Below are 18,340 nucleotides of genomic sequence, written 5' to 3' on the forward strand. Positions count from 1 at the left end.
TTTTTGTATTGTTATGAGTTACAATTTATGACTAAAATCAGCAAAGACCCATCGAAACAACATCTGATACAAAAATTTAACAATACTTTTAGATATTTGGATGATATATTGGCTCTCAATAATGACGACTTCAGTGTGTATACTAAAGAAATTTATCCTGTTGAACTTACTTTGAATAAAGCTAATACTTACAATGACCACTGTCCTTTCCTCGATCTTAATATCTATATCATTAACGGGAAGCTTAATACAAAAATTTATGATAAAAGAGATGATTTTTCATTTCCTATCGTTAATTATCCATTTTTAGATGGTGACGTTCCCTTGTCACCATCTTACGGTGTTTATATATCTCAACTTGTACGATTCGCTCGTGTATGTAACAATGTTTTAGATTTTAACGAGAGAAATTTATGTATTACTGAAAAATTATTACATCAGGGTTTTCGATATCATAAACTAGTCAAAACATTTACTAAATTTTATCATCGGTATAAGGACATCATTCGTAAATATAACTCAACATGCAGACATCTTATACGTTCGGGTATTTCACATCCAATATTTTATGGTAATATTCTTTACAAAGCACAAAAATGTCAGTATTCACCTCAAAAGCTAACAAAACTTTTGAACAGACTTATTAAGAAGGGATATAGTTACGATACTGTTGTCATGTCATTAAAGATTGCATATTTTGGCTTCAATATTGATTCACTTATAGGGTCTTTGCATCGGAATTAAACACATTTATTCTAAAACCAGTTGTTGGCATGACACGGGTTATGTTCTTCTCATATATTTTATGACGGTATAATACTAAACCCCTAACAGGAGGGATTGTGCCTGATATTCATATGATGAAGACATAATCTTTCAATCAGTTTAGTTGAGGTCTGGAGCTGGCATGTCAGTAACTGCTAGTAGTCTGTTGTTATTTATGTATTATTGTCATTTTGTTTATTTTCTTTTGTTTCCTATTCTGACATCGGACTCGGACTTCTCTTATACTGAGTTTTACTGTGCGTACTGTAGTGCGTTTGTTTTTTCTACATTGGCTAGAGGTATAGGGGAGGGTTGACATCTCAAAAACATGTTTAACCCCGCCGGATTTTTGCGCCTGTCCCAAGCCAGGAGCCTCTGGCCTTTGTTAGTCTTGTATCATTTTTAGTTTTAGTTTCCTGTGCATAATTTGGAGTTTAGTATGACGTCCATTATCACTGAACTAGTATATATATTTGTTTAGGGGCCAGCTGAAGGACGCCTCCGGGTTGCGGGAGTTTCTCGTTGCATTGAAGACCCATTTGTGGCCTTCAGCTGTTGTCTGATCTATGGTCGGGTTGTTGTCTCTTTGACACATTCCCCATTTCCATTCTTAATTTTATTAAATAATTTCAAACTACCATTTAAGATATAGGTGAACTGCTATATACAATTCTACTATATACTACATGCGTAATTATAGATCTGATAAACATTGTTGTTGTCTTCTGGCCATGTTATCCTGCTTCTACAGTAGTCGATGATAATGTTTTGTTATGTTATGAAATCTGCACCGGGCCAAACCCGAAATAATTATCTTCAATGAATTGTTACTTTTCTTAATTTTTCATATAATAAAAATAATTAAAACGACATAGACTCAATTGGAAACATCGTATATACAGTGAAGGCATGCATATTACTTGTTGAGGAGTTAAACTCTTCCTGATCTTGAATTCTTACATTTGAAAATTGCAAAGTCTTGTTTCCTCTCTTCTAAATTGGAGACGGCTCCTTAAATTACATCGTATTAGGTTGCTTCGTCAGAAGACAGCAAACGTATCTTGTCTCTCACAGAAATGTAAATTGTTCATACATTTCATCGGAGAATCTAATTTGAGTAGAATTAAAAGCAACCAAGAGTCCAATCAAGATTCAAATTGCAGTATGATCAAAGTTCCAGTCTTTTAACAAAAGCTAGCGAGACAGATATATTATGAAACGAAATACTTATGGGCAATTTATAAAAATAAAACAAATATATTTGGATTCGCTGAAAAGTTACGCTTTTTTTCGACAGAGATTAAAAGCTCTGCAAAAAGGGGAAAACATTTGCACGTATTTGCCCATCAATAAATGAATATCAAATAATCAAATGATAAGTATTGTGATATCAACGAAGTTTCTAAAATACAAATTACTGGCACAATATTTACTCCTTTGCCAGAAAATAAATCAAACTGAATCAGGTCATGGTTGTCATAGGCGTAGAAGGTCACGCATCATTATTTTGGCTAAAGATCGGTATATCTGAGTGCTCAATCTAGGTTACCCGAACAGTCACTTCAATCACTGCTGGTACACAAATGTTTTTAAAGTTTTAAGAAAACGTCCGCCTAGGCAGTCCGTGACAGGGTTAAGTAACGTATAATTCAACCAAGAAGAACTTAAATTAGATAAGTTTTGACCAAGGTACACGGACAAGCACGTGTTTTTTGGTGTAATGCATTGAGGGTCCGGTTTTGCGATGAGTCACGTTTGTTTATGCAGCGATTTGATGGACGGTTCCACGTATACAGGTGACGAAATGCATGTTTTGCTCCTCTCTGCGTACAGAAAATTGACTAATTTGGTGCTTGAAGTGTAATGAGGGGGCAGCAATATCTGAAAATTGCAAAACAAAAAAACTAGTTTGGATCAACGTATTAGAGACGATATAAGCAGCCAGATATGTACAGTGGGAGATATTTCAAAAGGACAGAAAAAAAAAGATTACCACATATTTCCTTTCTCAGAATATCATTAATGTATAATCAAGGTATCAAAAGTCGCAGGCTTTAATCTCATAGAATATCAGTTGAAATACAAATCCGCCATCAGAAACCGTCACTTTAATCATTGGACTAAATAATAAAAATAACAATAATACCGAACTCCGAGGAAAATTCAAAATGGAAAGTCCCTAATCAAATGGCAAAATCAAAAGCTCAAACACATCTGACTTTGTACAGGCATTTTCTTATGTAGAAAATGGTGGATTAAACCTGGTTTTAAAGCTAGCTAAACCTCTCACTCATTAAAGCGTTGTAACATGAATGGCAAAGGATAACACAGGTTCGGGGGAAATTTTGAATCGGTTCATACGAAGGATATGCAGGTTAAACTATATACACACATGTATTTTTCGTATATGACATCTTTTATACCGTCACCGTAGACATGGGGTAAGGGGTGGGGGGAAGAGGGCATTACGAGTTATCCTTGTCCGTCCGTCCCAATGTCGTTTCCGCACTCTAAAATTAGTTTGCCTATTTCAATGTTTATGAAACTCATTCACAATGTTAATAACCAACACTCACAGACAGAGTTAGGATTTAGATTGTGAGTCATGCACCATTTTAGAGTTATTCCCCTTTTTAACTTCAAAAATGCAAGTTGGAGCGGGGGCATTTGTGTCCTCATACACATTTTTCTTTTATTTTTAAAATCTTTGTTCAGTTTTCATAAAGCAGACACCTGAGTTTGAATGTGTATATTATGTATTTATAGTTCCAATGCCATGTACAGGATGCATTCACTTTGGTTTTTCCTCGTATTCCATTTTTGAGGAACACGTCCAATGGGAAACAGCGAAGGTAAGTTTTAAATGTTCTTAGTTAAAATATTGACATGTTATTATATTATTAACAATGCATTATTGGCTGAATAGTTGTTTAAATACAAATAGATATTCTCTTTTAATTATCTTTGCGATGTTTTAAAATACTATAACATGTTCTCAATGACACAAACTGTGTTCCTTATTATCAATAGAAACTAAATGCATTTGTGCATCTGAACTGTTTTTCTGCATTTACTTTCACCAAAAGTGTCAAAATAAAAAATAAAAAAACTAAAAAAACATTAGAAGAAAAAAGAGAAGCTACATGACGAAAATAAACCTTTCAGATATAGTCAAATTAAGTTATGGTAATTTTGGCGCGTCCAAAGCAATATTTTGCCTAGAGAAAGATGCAAATCTAGTTTTGAAATAAAAAAAAAAAAAACGACGAAAAAACAAACAACAGTACACAAAAACAACATGGAAACTAAAGACTACACCTAATGTATAAATATCTTTCTTTGAATGTTAACAAAAAGATTAATCGACATTCCTGTTAACCCTATTGTGGTGAAATATGGATCATACGTTAAAAGCAATGATTTTGTCGTACAATCGACAAAATCAATACGTTATGCGAATACCATCCCTAATATACTTGATTGACCGATACGATGCGGAGGTGTACCAAAAAACAAGCTTTTCATAAGATCTATACGTTTACATAGTGTGTCCTATTGTCGATTTTGACTTTCTGAGTATGGTTTCGAATTACGGCTGATTCACGCATAGCTATAGACGATAACGCTGACGACGCGACCTCACTTGCTCTTTTGGAGTTGTGCAATTTCCTAATTTTTTGTTTTTCCTTTAACATTTTATGCATTAATGAGATTTCAAATCTTTAGAATACTGTTGTCTTTAATCTAAACAGCAACATCTTAATTTGGCAATGTCTCCATGTAGACGTGTGTTATCCTAAACATGAAAAAAAAAAACGTTGCTAATTTTTGTGCGTCCGTGGCGCCTTTGTGGCTATGCCGTCAGTGTCTATGTGTATGTCAATTTTATAACCTATCATCACTCTCCTTGCAGTGAAAAAGAACGAATTTAATATAATTCTGCAAGATATATGGTTAACGTTATATGATTTTGAAATGCAATATTATTTAACCCTTGTTCTTAAATGCATTTAGGAAAATTGTGAACGCTTGGGAGGTAAGCTGGCGGAACTAAAAACCTCGGAGGAGAATGAGTTCATTAATGATGAATTGCTGACCAGAAATACCGGAGGTGAATTACTGTCATATGAATATTGGGTCTAGGATGTTTTTCAATTTTATATCTTTTTTGGCTTTTAACTGTTGAAGACAAAATACTCGTCCAGTATATAAAATTATAAGCCTGTTATCTTTGAGGAGTTTTATTATATATATCAGTAGAGTGAGGTATATGCGGTTTACGTCAATGCGACACCAGCACCATAACAATAAATGAACTATTCTAGAGGTCAGCATAGTTAACGATATCAATCCATAAAAAAAAGTGTTACCGTATGTCAAATTACTAAACATCTGTAAATCAACAAGTACCCTTTCTCTAAGTTCTAATTTTACCTTACTTTTACTTTATATAAATTTTTTTACGTTCAATAACGTTAACATGTTCTTTGCAATTTCTCGTTTATGCAGTTTTTCATGTAATAATCCAACCTATCAAGACAATGACCCGTCAATAGTAGATAACACAAAGGTACTTTAATATGTATATTTTTAAACGGTCATTCATATTTTTCACCCAGTAAAGGGATACTGGATCGGAGGTTATAATTTCCACAATGATAACGACATGGAATGGGTAGGTCAACCCAATCAATCAATGCCATTTAGTGATATGGAATCGGGAGAACCTAATGGACCGATGGATCAGTTATGCATGGTGATGTGGAAAGACTTTGATTTTGGATGGGGTGATATTGAGTGTCACAAACCTTTTTCATTTGTATGCGAATTCATGCACCGTTAAACCAGCATAATGCCAGAATATATTCTCAATTACTTTTTGTACATAAGTTATGATGATGCTGTCTGTATGTTTTGAAAACAATAAGGGTTTGAAAACAAATGTTATACTGTAATGTCATATTTAAGCAGACAAACATTATACATGATTTGTAATTTGCAAAACTGACAACAAACATAGATTGTGATATATAAAAATCCCTGGTTAAATCTAATAAGATATTTATTTGACGTACAATTTGCTTTTATATCTCGATTTATATCTGTCCCAGGAATAAAAACAACACATTTAAAGAATTGGCGAATTTGTGATGGCTTTAATTTCATAACAGCATAAATAACAATAATCCAATTTTTAACAGACCAAAGAATGAACTGTTCGATGACAATAGTATTATGTTTTCCTTGATAAAGTAAGGGCAATCAGCACTGAAAAGGCGGTATCTGGGCTTTCAGCACCCAAATCAGATAAATATCGCCAAACACATTGTTCATATATATTTGATCACAGCTACTTTATCTATCAGGCATAATGTACCGAAATATGATTCTTCAAAGCCATGACGATCTTTGTAATGACTAAATACAAAATATATGATTGTGATAAATATTAGCATCAATCAAACAATTTGTGGATACGATGTGGGTTTTTTTGCAATCTGTCTAAGGTTTGTTAAACAATGACACAACTATGAGTTGCTATTCATGTAAAGAAACGCCATGGTTCCGTCTACATTGTAAATGCATTTTACGTCTAGCTACATGTGCGTATTGAACGCATCTAGATACATCGCAAAAATATCTCGATACATCTCACAAGTATTTGGATAGTTCAAACACACATCGTGTTGCTATGAAGAACTATCCAGATAAATTGTTGAACTGAAAACAATTTTTTTCAAAATTTTAGATGGTCGAATCGGACAAAGAACGTTATAATTCTGTTATAATTGTGTAGCCGCGAGGTAAACAAAACCGTAAAACCATGCAGAAAATTCCATGGTTTTTTTCTTTGAATGGTCAATACAACTCGCCATAGTATGGCGATACTAATAACAATTTTGAAAAAGTAACTTGTTTTTTGTTCGATTATTGCCCTTTATTTTGCAAAGTATCTATATACATGTGCGATGTATTTGCTAATTGAGCGATGTATCTTTTACTTGTGCGATGTATCTATCTACTTGTGACAAGCATCTTGACACTCGAAACTATTTGATATTTGTGCAAAGCATTTAGATGCTTGTTCAAAGCATTTAGATACTTATGCGAAGCATATAGATAATTATTCGAAACATTTTGATACTAATTTAAAGTAACTAGATACTGTTAACAAGTATCTAGATGGTTGTTAGCAATATCTAGATTGAAAAGAGCATCTAGATAGTTTGTTAAAGTATCTAGATGTTTTTAACCACCATCTTTATATAGTTATTCGAAGCATAAAGATACTTTTTGAAAGCATCTTGAAAATTGTTAAAAGTATCTATAGGCTTTCAATAATTATCTAGATGGAAATCCCAACTAGATAAAAACATCGCTATTTTGAAATGAATGGGCACTCATAATCATCTCTGAAATAACTGATGTTATGATTGCTCAAATTCCCACATTTTAAAGCACGAGCTATCTTGGTAATGCTATTGTACAGAAAAAAAAGATATTTCATACAACGGGTTTGATACAGGTATGTCTCATGTAGCAATTAAAACATAAAAAGGGAAATACATTCAATACATATCAATTCAATAAATAAAATCCTATTGATTTTATTTCATTAAGTACACTTGAACAACTGTTATGACTTCAGCCTATTCATTTACCGTGGTTTCATTTTATAAACTAAATACTTCTTTAATCAATCACCGAAACGAAGTCATCAAATTATATTCGATTTTCCCCTTAGTGTATGTACCTCATTCTATTTTATTAAGCTTGAATTGACTAATTTACTGTAAATTATTCACAACTGGAATTTGTTTAAAAACTTACATTTTACTCTTGCCTTGACTGTGGTTCAAATTCCGTCGTTAGGGTGTATTATAAAAATGACTGAGGTGATTCTTGTTCTTACTGTATCGTAAACTGTATATATTTTTATCTATATCTTTGTGACAAATGTATGTACGTTGTACATGTTGTAAGGTTAACATCACTGTATAAAACTCAAAATAAAGACGATATCTTTGAAATTGTATATTTGGATGCATATTATTTATTTAGAATAAAACATTTAAAGAACGAAATATCAATTTGAGGCATGAATTCGGCAGGAATCTGTCAATAGGAGTGACAGAGCAACATAATGATCGACAATTAGAAGTTCTGTAAGATTTAAGCAGTATGAAAATGTAATACAGACATTTTGACTGACCTTGGATTTGTATGACGGGAAATGAATTCACATCAAAAGAAGACCTTGTCATGGGGCATTTGGAGTTCATACAATTCCTTCAGTTTTTTTTTTATTTACTTTAAATCATGCATTGAAAATGAATCTACGAGTTTTGAACATTGACACAGCTTGTTTACAGCTTTCGTTTAAAATAATATCCCCCAAATGTGTACTTCTTTTTTTAAAGGAATTATTCAAATTGATGCAGTCTTCTTTTTGTTTCAGTTTTGCAAAACCCAGCAGGCTGAATTACTATCTTTTGAATTTTATTCTTCCTTGGTATTTAATATTCACCTCCATTCGTGTAATATTTTTTTAATGAGATGAAAAAAGAAAAGTGTTGATAGAAACAACTTATTTAAATATAAGAAAACAATATCACTTGAGGTAAACTCACTTCATATGTTCTTATTTCAATTTACCTTCCTATGCCGTGAAATATGTTTCTTGAATTATACATAAGATACAAGAAGAAATAATGACTATCAAATTGATGAATAAAACTCAATTCCGTACCAAGGTAGTGGCTTCTTTTCAAATTTATGGAACACCCAGGGACAATAAAGTCAATCTTTGGATACCAATTATTTAGAATTATTTTTATTATTTTTAATATTAACAAAACATTTAAGCTTCATTCAATTATAATGCATCTTTAATCGTCTTCCAAAATTAGTGTTATTTACATTAGAATACGTTAGATAGTTAACTTCAAATTTTATTATAGTAAGTGTAGATCCTACGATAATTAAAAACACCAAAGCTTGTATGCGAATTTAAACGTCTTTTTGTTGTAACACTTTTTTTATTATATTGAGGCTGAATCGAAAGAGACGATGGGAGCTACACAGCTTATCCACATTGATTGAGACAGATAGAATCATAACATCAATGTTACATGTACGAATTTATCATCTTTACTTATGTTTAAAGTACCAACTTTTTATAGATCCTTACTGCACTTTTCATGTTAGTTTTAGTTTTACAATAATTATTGTTATTTTGAGAACTCCATTGGTTTTAACTGTATATTAAATTGATACAACTATAAAAATACGTGATACACTGCATAGAATATACGTAGAATTCACATTTCATCCAAAAGCATACGTTGTTTTTTTTTCAAGGTAAACATGATGCAGCGTAACAAAAATATATACGTTGATTATCAGTGCTTTACCTTTTCTTAAATCATATCATAATACATTTGAACATGATGGTTTCTTACAAAATGTTATTCAAATGCAAAATTGGACATTGATTGCATGAATAAATTGTTATTTTGTTGAACAGATGGTTCAATGCATCTAAGAATATGTTTTATCTTGTAAATCCTCTTTAACATCACATTTCTCATATTATTGTTACAGTACCGTTCGGACACAAATAAAAAATAAGAAAATGAGTTATGACCGACAATGAGAATAGAGATCAATGGATGTTAACAACTTTTAAAAGAGAACGATGTTAACAACTATAGGCCAATGTCAATAATAAAAAAAGGTTGGCTATACAAAGCCCTGTCATGAAATAATTGATGGATTTACTTGATATTCATTGTAGATTTGAAATAGAATAATACTATTATATACTATTATATCAGCTTCGTCACTGCGGAAATCTTTAAACGTATATGAAAACGTCATAGAGATTACTAGAAAACACAATGTTGTACAATACTGAAAGTAAATTTGTGTATGATTTCAAGACTAATATTGAATAAGAAACAAGATTATTGTTTTGTTTTAAACTGTTTATGAAATAGTTGATGTATCTTCAAATTACTATATACAATTACCAAACAACAACTGTATTACTACATTGCAATACAACCTTGATCTACATGTTTCTGAAATTTAAACGCAAACTTATCAAGACAATTTTTCATTTCTTTGTCAAATATATATTATTAGACAGTATTCATGACACACATAGAAATGTTCAAGATATTGGTCATCAATCAAAGCTCAATTTTATAATGTTGTTGTAGACCATTGCTTTTCCACTGATTTCACATTTGGAGCAGGATATGCTAATTTTGTCGGAGTTTTTGATGGGTTCGCGTAGCAAAGTAATTAGTTTTCGAATTTGTGTTTTGTAGAATGTTGTTTTTCCTTTTGTTGTTTTTCGTTTTCTAGCATGGCGAAGGAAGTTCATCTAATTTTGAGTTTGAATAATTAATATCATTTAAGTATTTTCCGTTTGTCTTTTTCTGGATTTCCCAATTTAAGACCCTGCTTAATACGTGTATTCTATAATGTATTCAGTTGCAGATAACTATACCATCTGATATCATAATTCTATGTTGCAAGTATCATGACTATAGACACATTACTTTGGATTTCAGACATGGGTGACAAATAGCTATTCTGATGGTTTTGTGACGTCAAATACCTTCTGACAAACATCCTGATGGTTTTGAATATATGATGATTGTTTTGTATTAAAAACTGACAATCCTAGTCAATTACGATAGGAGTTGAACGCACCTGCCACGTGAAGGATTCGAACTCAAGGCTAGTGATACAGTAGTTCGACTCTTTAGTTCACACGGCTGCAACATTTTATATGGTAAAATCAACTATAAAAAGAGATACTTCCTTGAGAAACTAAAAAAAGTTACAACAGAATAGGAACACATCTTATTGAAAAGTGTGTAACAAATTACCAAAATGGAATACGTCCTTTTGAATATTGTATCAACATTGCTGAACCTTATAATCAGCATTCTGATATTCTGAACAGTTACTTCGGATTAGATAATACCGTTAGTATTTAAAACATATCTACTCTTCAACAAGTTTTGAGGCCAGTTAAAACAGTCTATTAACATATGAATGTGTTGTACCAGCAATAAATAACGTTACAAGATACTATGATACTGAACCATTTTGTTCATATGTCGGTGGTTTTCCCTTCTTTATTGTTCCTCATGAAGTCATGCCGGGACTTTCTTTAAAAATTAGAAGCTGTGGTATCTTACTTACAATGTATGATCTTTGTTCATTGTTGAACGGTGACCTTTATATAGCTATAGTTGTTTTCATTCTCGTCCTGTGGTTCTAAGTTGTATTAATGGTAATTATACCAAATCTCCTTCTTTTCAAACAATTTGTCAGATTTGTATCACAAAACCGAACAAGAATACTCGAAGGCATAAAGCAAGAATTCATAGCAAAAAAGAGATGTGCTAGATAAGCAAAAAAAAAAAAAAAAAAAAAAAGAAAAAAAAAACAACAAGAACTTCTGTGATGAAAACTCTATTCAAAACCTACCCAAGGGTTTACATATGGTTACATGAACTGTTGTTGTTGTGTGGTATGAATAAAACAACAGCCACGTTTGGATACATATATAGCAACAATCAAACAATCATTCGTGTCACTACCGATATTTTAATCAGGTATAGTATGTAACCTAATGATACGGAACTATTTATACCATTGCCATTAGCAATAGTTTAACAATATAATCAACATTTCTGAACTATTTTGTACAAATGTATCATTTTTGGTCAAACTTAGTTAAAGATGGAAGCACAAAAACTTAGTGTGAGATCGAAAATGTAAAACAAAATAATTTAAAGACGAATCTTGTTAAACTTAAATAACAAATGTGTTGTAAATTATAATCACAAAAAATCAACTATGTATAAGGTAACATTCATAGTATGTTTTGTAAATATGAACAATATAAAAATAAGAAATTGTGGTATGATGAGACGACTCTCCACAAGATACCAAATTACATAAAAATAAACAACTATAGATTACCATGATGTCTTTTTTATTTCGTGTTTTTAAATAACATGTGTAACCATAATGAAAAAAAAAAAAGAAAAAAAAAGTCAATCACTTTGCTAAGAGTGTTGTATACTAAGTCTTAAAAAATGTCATCTGATTCAAGATTGAAAAAAAAATAACTATTATACACTCTGATAGTTTACACACTTAAACAAGACAATGCAACATATAAACATACAATCTGAGATGAAGCGATAACTATGAATTTCTATGAATGAGACACAATAAATACACAACTAGCCAATTCGATTTATTAAACAACCTGAACGGGTGGTCCCATCAGAGACAAACACTGACACAATATGATAAATTATCAGCAGTTTCCAAAGTTATTGCTTCCAAATACCTTCAAATATTATCGGCAACATGTAAAGGGTATTGAGACAGCGACTTCAACGGAACTATAACATTAGAGTTTCAACATTTGAGTTTAGGAAACAATCATATTTGTTGAAATAATATATTGGGAAAATCGTTCTGCATATTAATTGGCAATATCTATAAAATATTACTGCCAAAAATGATAGTGCGAACGCAGTTTTATTTAAACGTGAACTTAAACTCAAACATGTATTTATTTTTATTGACAGACATTCATTACATGGAGTGTAAAATACTTGCATTTTCTAAATAAGTAGTGTTTGTATTAAATAATTCATGCGTTATTATATAAAAACATATCTACTCATAACTATATATGGTACAAGTATGAATAATATTTGTGTGACTTATTTCGTTAGGATACAGGGTTGATTAGAACATCGTAATAATAAAATGGATAGTACTAAAATTTAGATAAAAAATACAGAAAAAAACAAACAAACCGCCATTAACTGAACATTTAAGCCAAAAGCAAAAGTAAAGTATCAAGTTGATGTTTACAAAACCTTTTGAATTTTTTTTTCGAACTAAAAGGCTCTAAAACATCGAAAGAACAAAATATATTACACTCGTAATAAGATTATTTTAACTACATGATTTTTATCAAATAGATAAACAGAGAAAAAACAAAGCGGTCCACTTATCTGACATATTTTATATCCAATGAGAAGCGCGTTATAACAAAGATGTTTATAGTGCATCTATTCCTTATTCAACCACTAATACTGAGTAATAACTGAATAGAAGACTTGTATTATCTTTCATTACTTAAATTCACAATGTCTGAAAACATTTAAAATGAAATATTTCCTGATTGTAATTTTGGTTTTGGTAACTTATGGAGAAGCCATTACTGTGAAAGTAACAATAGACTACAACAAAAGACTGGTATCTAATGGAAATACTACAGATGTTTATCAACAAACAATACTTGCTTGTGCATGGCTCTGTTTTCACACCAAGGCATGTTGCTCATCAAGCTTTTGCAAAGAAACATCGACATGCCGCTTTGATGTATCTGAACATTGTTGTGTTGAAACTGAATATAATTGGAAATGGAACTCAATGCACAGTATTTTATACAGTAGGTTATTTGCAAATATTTAATATAAAGTTGGTGTTTATCATTCTAATGGGTAAAGTTTTAAGAAAGTTAACCAAAACACATCAATTGATATAAATATGTCGTATTGTTTTCAACAAAGACCATATAGTTGATATTTATGAAATATACCATTTATTTCGATGAACTTGTCATTTTACCTTTGGCACTTGTTTCAACCTTGGTATATAAGGTCATATGGTGTTCCAGGAACGAAATTAGAGGTTCGGTATTAAAAATGCTGTACCGTTTTCAGCAATGGCTTGATATATGATGTTTTCTTGTTGTGAAGATATTTTATTGTTGTATTATTTGGTGTCTTATTATGCAACTTAATAAGATTTTCTGAATATTGATACTGTAAAATAATAGCTAAGAGTCAAAATAATTAGCCTTTTATTGAGTAAACGTAAAAAGTTTCATAGTGTACAGCGCAAACGATATTTTACAATATCAATATGATGATAAAGAGATAATTACTTTTTATCAAATGTATTTTTGTGCCTTTCTGATAAACAAGTGTGTATTAGTTTCACCGTGCTCGTGACATAAACACTGCTCCGACATCTTTGGACATCCTCTTAGGGGAAACCGATAATGTTTTTCTCTTGCCCTGGTCGTGTTGTTCTACTATTTGCTTTCGCTGAACCATTACAATTGATAACTTTTTTTTACCTGATAAAAGTAAACCCAGAAACACGTGTTGTCATTTTTTCTAATCAATGAGTCGGTATTGCTGTTGGTTGACTTTCATTCCCCGGAGATAACATATTGGCCATTATTGGAATAGTTTCAATCATGAATTTCGTATAAACAATCAGTTAATTGATTATTTGTTGTTCTTTAAGATCGTTTATTACTCTTGATAAATATTGGTATAGTGGGTCTTTTTTTAAAAGTATAATTTAGCGTATCTGGTAGAACTGATTTCAGAAACAGGTATCCTCTACATAGAAACTGTGAACGTTTTTTTGCCTGGTAAACACATACTTTTCTGGCATTAAAAAGAAAGATAGACATTTCGCTCTAGTATGAAATCACTTGGATTTTTCCGTGTTTTCAGATATTTATAACTGAGGCTACAGGATTTGACAAATTTAAATTTGTTTTCAATTTCTATTTCAGGTCCTCCAACTTGCAATGAGTGCTTAAGCTTCGGAAAATCACTTTATAAATTTGTTTATGAACCTGAAGACTGGCAAAATGCAGTAGTAAGTAAATATCGCATGTTATTGTATTACATATATCCATACCTTTAACGCTTACGATATGTTAAAACATATAACTAAACAACGGGATTTTGTATTTTATATTGACACATCTGGCAGCGAAGTTTAAATTATATACAAGAATGTATATATTTAGTATTTAGTACATTTTGAATTTTACTTGCTAATAATTATAGATTATTAAATGGCATTTTCAATATTGGCCTAGTATCAGCCTAAGACTCCAATATCAGACCGAGAGCGTTAGCCAAGGTCCCTATATAGGTCGATTGTTGATGTCAGGGCCGATGAAAAAAATGCTACATTTTGATCTATTTATCACATTTTTAGCCTATGAAATTAGAACGGGAATGTAGAATAAACAACTAAATAAAGACATATATTTATTTCATTTGTTAGCTTTTCATTTATTTTGTATGATGTTTTTCGTGTGTGACTATTATTTGTTTTCGCATTCTTAACGTTCGAACAATTCCCATTACCACATGTGGTCTTCTCTGAATATTAGCAGAGACGTATTAATACTAGCACGACGTCATAATATAGAACGTGATTTCAAAAAATAAGGGATGAATTTATTTCTTTGAATACTTCGCTCTTTAAACACTCAGTTAAAAAAAACGACAGGGTTACTTCTTGATAAGTCCTGAAGATTGTAAACGACTCACTAGACTGGAAGAGGGTCTTGGATTTTCCACGTGGGGCTGATATGGCTCTTATTTTTAAATTGTATAGGAAGTCTACGTTGGCTCCTGTTCAGGCTGGTAGTTTGCCCCGGCAGGAATATGAATTAGGCAAATCTGCGTTAATTATATATACAAAACCAAATGTTTTCGTAAAAAATATGTGATTGTTGGTTTTTCATTACTGGATTTGATTTATCTGTAATGAGTTTTTTGGGATGTTTTTTTTTCAAAACAAAAACGTACTTGTGCGAGATTATCCTACTCAACCTAATCTTTTAAGTGCTCCGTGAAATTGCTTGTTTTTCAGTCTTTAATGTTTTAACAACTTTATATGATTATTTATAGCGAACGAGGTATTTCCAGTTAACTGGCAGTAAATATATTTCGTTTTATGAAATGATTAATTGCGACTTGATTTTTGAAAAAAAAAAAAAAAAAAAAAAACACTTTAGTTAGATTTTAAACCAATATCAATGTTCCTCCAATTTTTGTTCTCGTTTCTTAATTGATATATATCATGGTACGAAAGCTAACTGTAGGTGTAATACCACCATTGATTTTCCCCTATTAGTCTTTGTTAAATTTGCACTTTTCAAAAAATTGTGCAGAATTTATCTTTGTTTCAAATAAAGAAATACTTGGCACGAGTAAAATTTTAACCTGTCCAGTACTATAGAAAAAATTTCACATAACAAATCATTGCATATAAGAAAATAACCGTCACTGGAAGTTAATCAATCAAATTTTCCCCCTTTTTTAACCTGTGTACAAGCTTTAGTAACCATGTAACCTCAAGTTTCCGAAATATTCTATAGAAACCCCAAATAAAAAATAATGGTGCTTTGAAATATCCAAGATATATGTTTTTGACCCAGAAATGTTTTACTGCAATGAAATGTAGGACCAATTACCTACAACTGTCATATGCAAGGGAATATTTGTTTTCGACCTATTTTCGTATGCAACCGGATGTGACGTACTATGATTTGGTGGTATTACACCTAAAGAAGACTTTTTTGTTAAATAAACTGAATGTGACTTTTTTCCTTTGTAATACTGGTTATTTCAAGCATTCCTGTTAAGTGTTGTCATAATCAGTTCAATAGTTTGAGAAAAATCTAGTATAATGTAAGACGACATCTACAGCGATTCGAGCAAAATTTCTTCGAAAAATCCAAACCAAGCCGCATCATGATAGAATATAGTGTTGACCAATAAATGATCAAATATTTATCTCATCTGCCTACAAACAGTTGAATATTATACAAAAGAAGATTTTAGGGTGAAAAATACTACTAATGGACCTCTTTGTCGTCCTTATAAGGTCTCTTTTGGTCCATTTATACCTCTCATTTCCTCAAAATTTCTACTTTTTAGGCCAATAAATAAAAATTTTGGGATAACTTTCACTCATTTATGATAGAAATGTTATAAGAAATGATTAATTGAAGAATTCAAGCTGAATGAACTATCCGTATAAAAGTTTACTGTCTCCAAAGAGGTTTCAATAAGTCCTTACGTAAAACTTAAATTTACGCCGCGTTCCAGAGTGGTATATAAAAAGCTTATCTTTTGGTGAATAATTTGTTGTTGCTGCTATAAAAATAATTTCATTTACCAAAAACTATATATTTATTAAAGTATTTCTTAGGAAAATTTGTCTAGCATAGCAGAATATAAGAAATAAGGAGAAAAAGCTCTCCAAAACTCTAAGTATGGCTTGTTCTGTCAACTACTATTCATGGTAAAGTCCTATTTCAAGGAAACTTTCTCATAAAATGTGTTTTGGAGACTCAATCCACTCAGAATATTTCATTATTTGTAATATTTCACTTAAATAGCAAGAAATTTTAACAAATGAGAGTACTCACAAGGTCAAAGGTGCATGTACAGCTTCCCATATTAGGTGTAATACCACCATTGATTGTCCCCTATTAGTCTTTGTTAAATTTGCACTTTTCAAAAAATTGTGCAGAATTTATCTTTGTTTCAAATAAAGAAATACTTGGCACGAGTAAAGTGTTATCCTGTCCAGTACTATAGAAAAAAATTTCACATAACATTGCATGGCATATAAGAAAATAACCGTCACTGGAAGTTAACCAATCAAATTTTCCCCCTTTTTTAACCTGTGTACAAGCTTTAGTAACCATGTAACCTCAAGTTTCCAAAATATTCTATAGAAACCCAAAATAAAAAAATAATGGTGCTTTGAAATACCCAAGATATATGTTTATGACCCAGAAATGTTTTACTGCAATGAAATGTAGGACCAATTACCCACAACTGTCAAATGCAAGGGAATATTTTTTTTCGACCTATTTTCGTATGCAACCGGATGTGACGTACTATGATTTGGTGGTATAACACCTGTAGTACGAAGTAAAACATATAACTCTACATTTAATTTAACGTTCGAGGCCCAGATATCCCCAAGCTACCAGTTACCGTCACCTGGCATTATATGCACGACAGAACGAGTAAATAAAGGCATAATCCGATGTTGTGTATTATTTGATTCGATTAAGTCAAGGAAATGACGAGATTTCTGTTCATTTTTAACATGTCGTGGGACATCTTCCATCTAAACTACAAATTAAAACCAACTTACCGTTTGAGACAAAGTTTTATTTAGGCACGTTTTAGAACAAAAATGTCTTCTAAAAGAATAACGAGATTATGATCATAATAAATGTAATTTATTGATTTTAAGAGATTGTGATCATTATATGTGTAATTTGATGATTTTAAGAGATTATGAGCATTATGAATTCACTTGTTTCATTTAAATATTGATCGTTTGAAATCAGTGCTTACTTGCTACAGAATTTTAAATATTTGCAGGATAAATGTAGATGCTTGGGTTGATATTTAGCTGAACTAGAAACTTCTGGTGAGATAGAATATATTAGGAAAACAGCAATGAACAAAGATACAACAACTGGAGGTAAGATCAATATGTTTGTGCATAACTTGCTCCTTTAATAATACAAAGGGTATACGACTTATATGGATAGAGAAAAATTTATATATAAAAAAACACACAACAGGATAAAAATAATCTTACTTAACTAAACCGACGCAATGAGGAGAAAGATTGCGTAACCCTTGGAGCACCTGTGATCACCACCTGTTATTGA

The sequence above is a fragment of the Mytilus californianus genome, unplaced genomic scaffold, assembly GCF_021869535.1.
Source record: "Mytilus californianus isolate M0D057914Y unplaced genomic scaffold, xbMytCali1.0.p SCAF_6, whole genome shotgun sequence".
Lineage (NCBI taxonomy): Eukaryota > Metazoa > Mollusca > Bivalvia > Mytilida > Mytilidae > Mytilus > Mytilus californianus.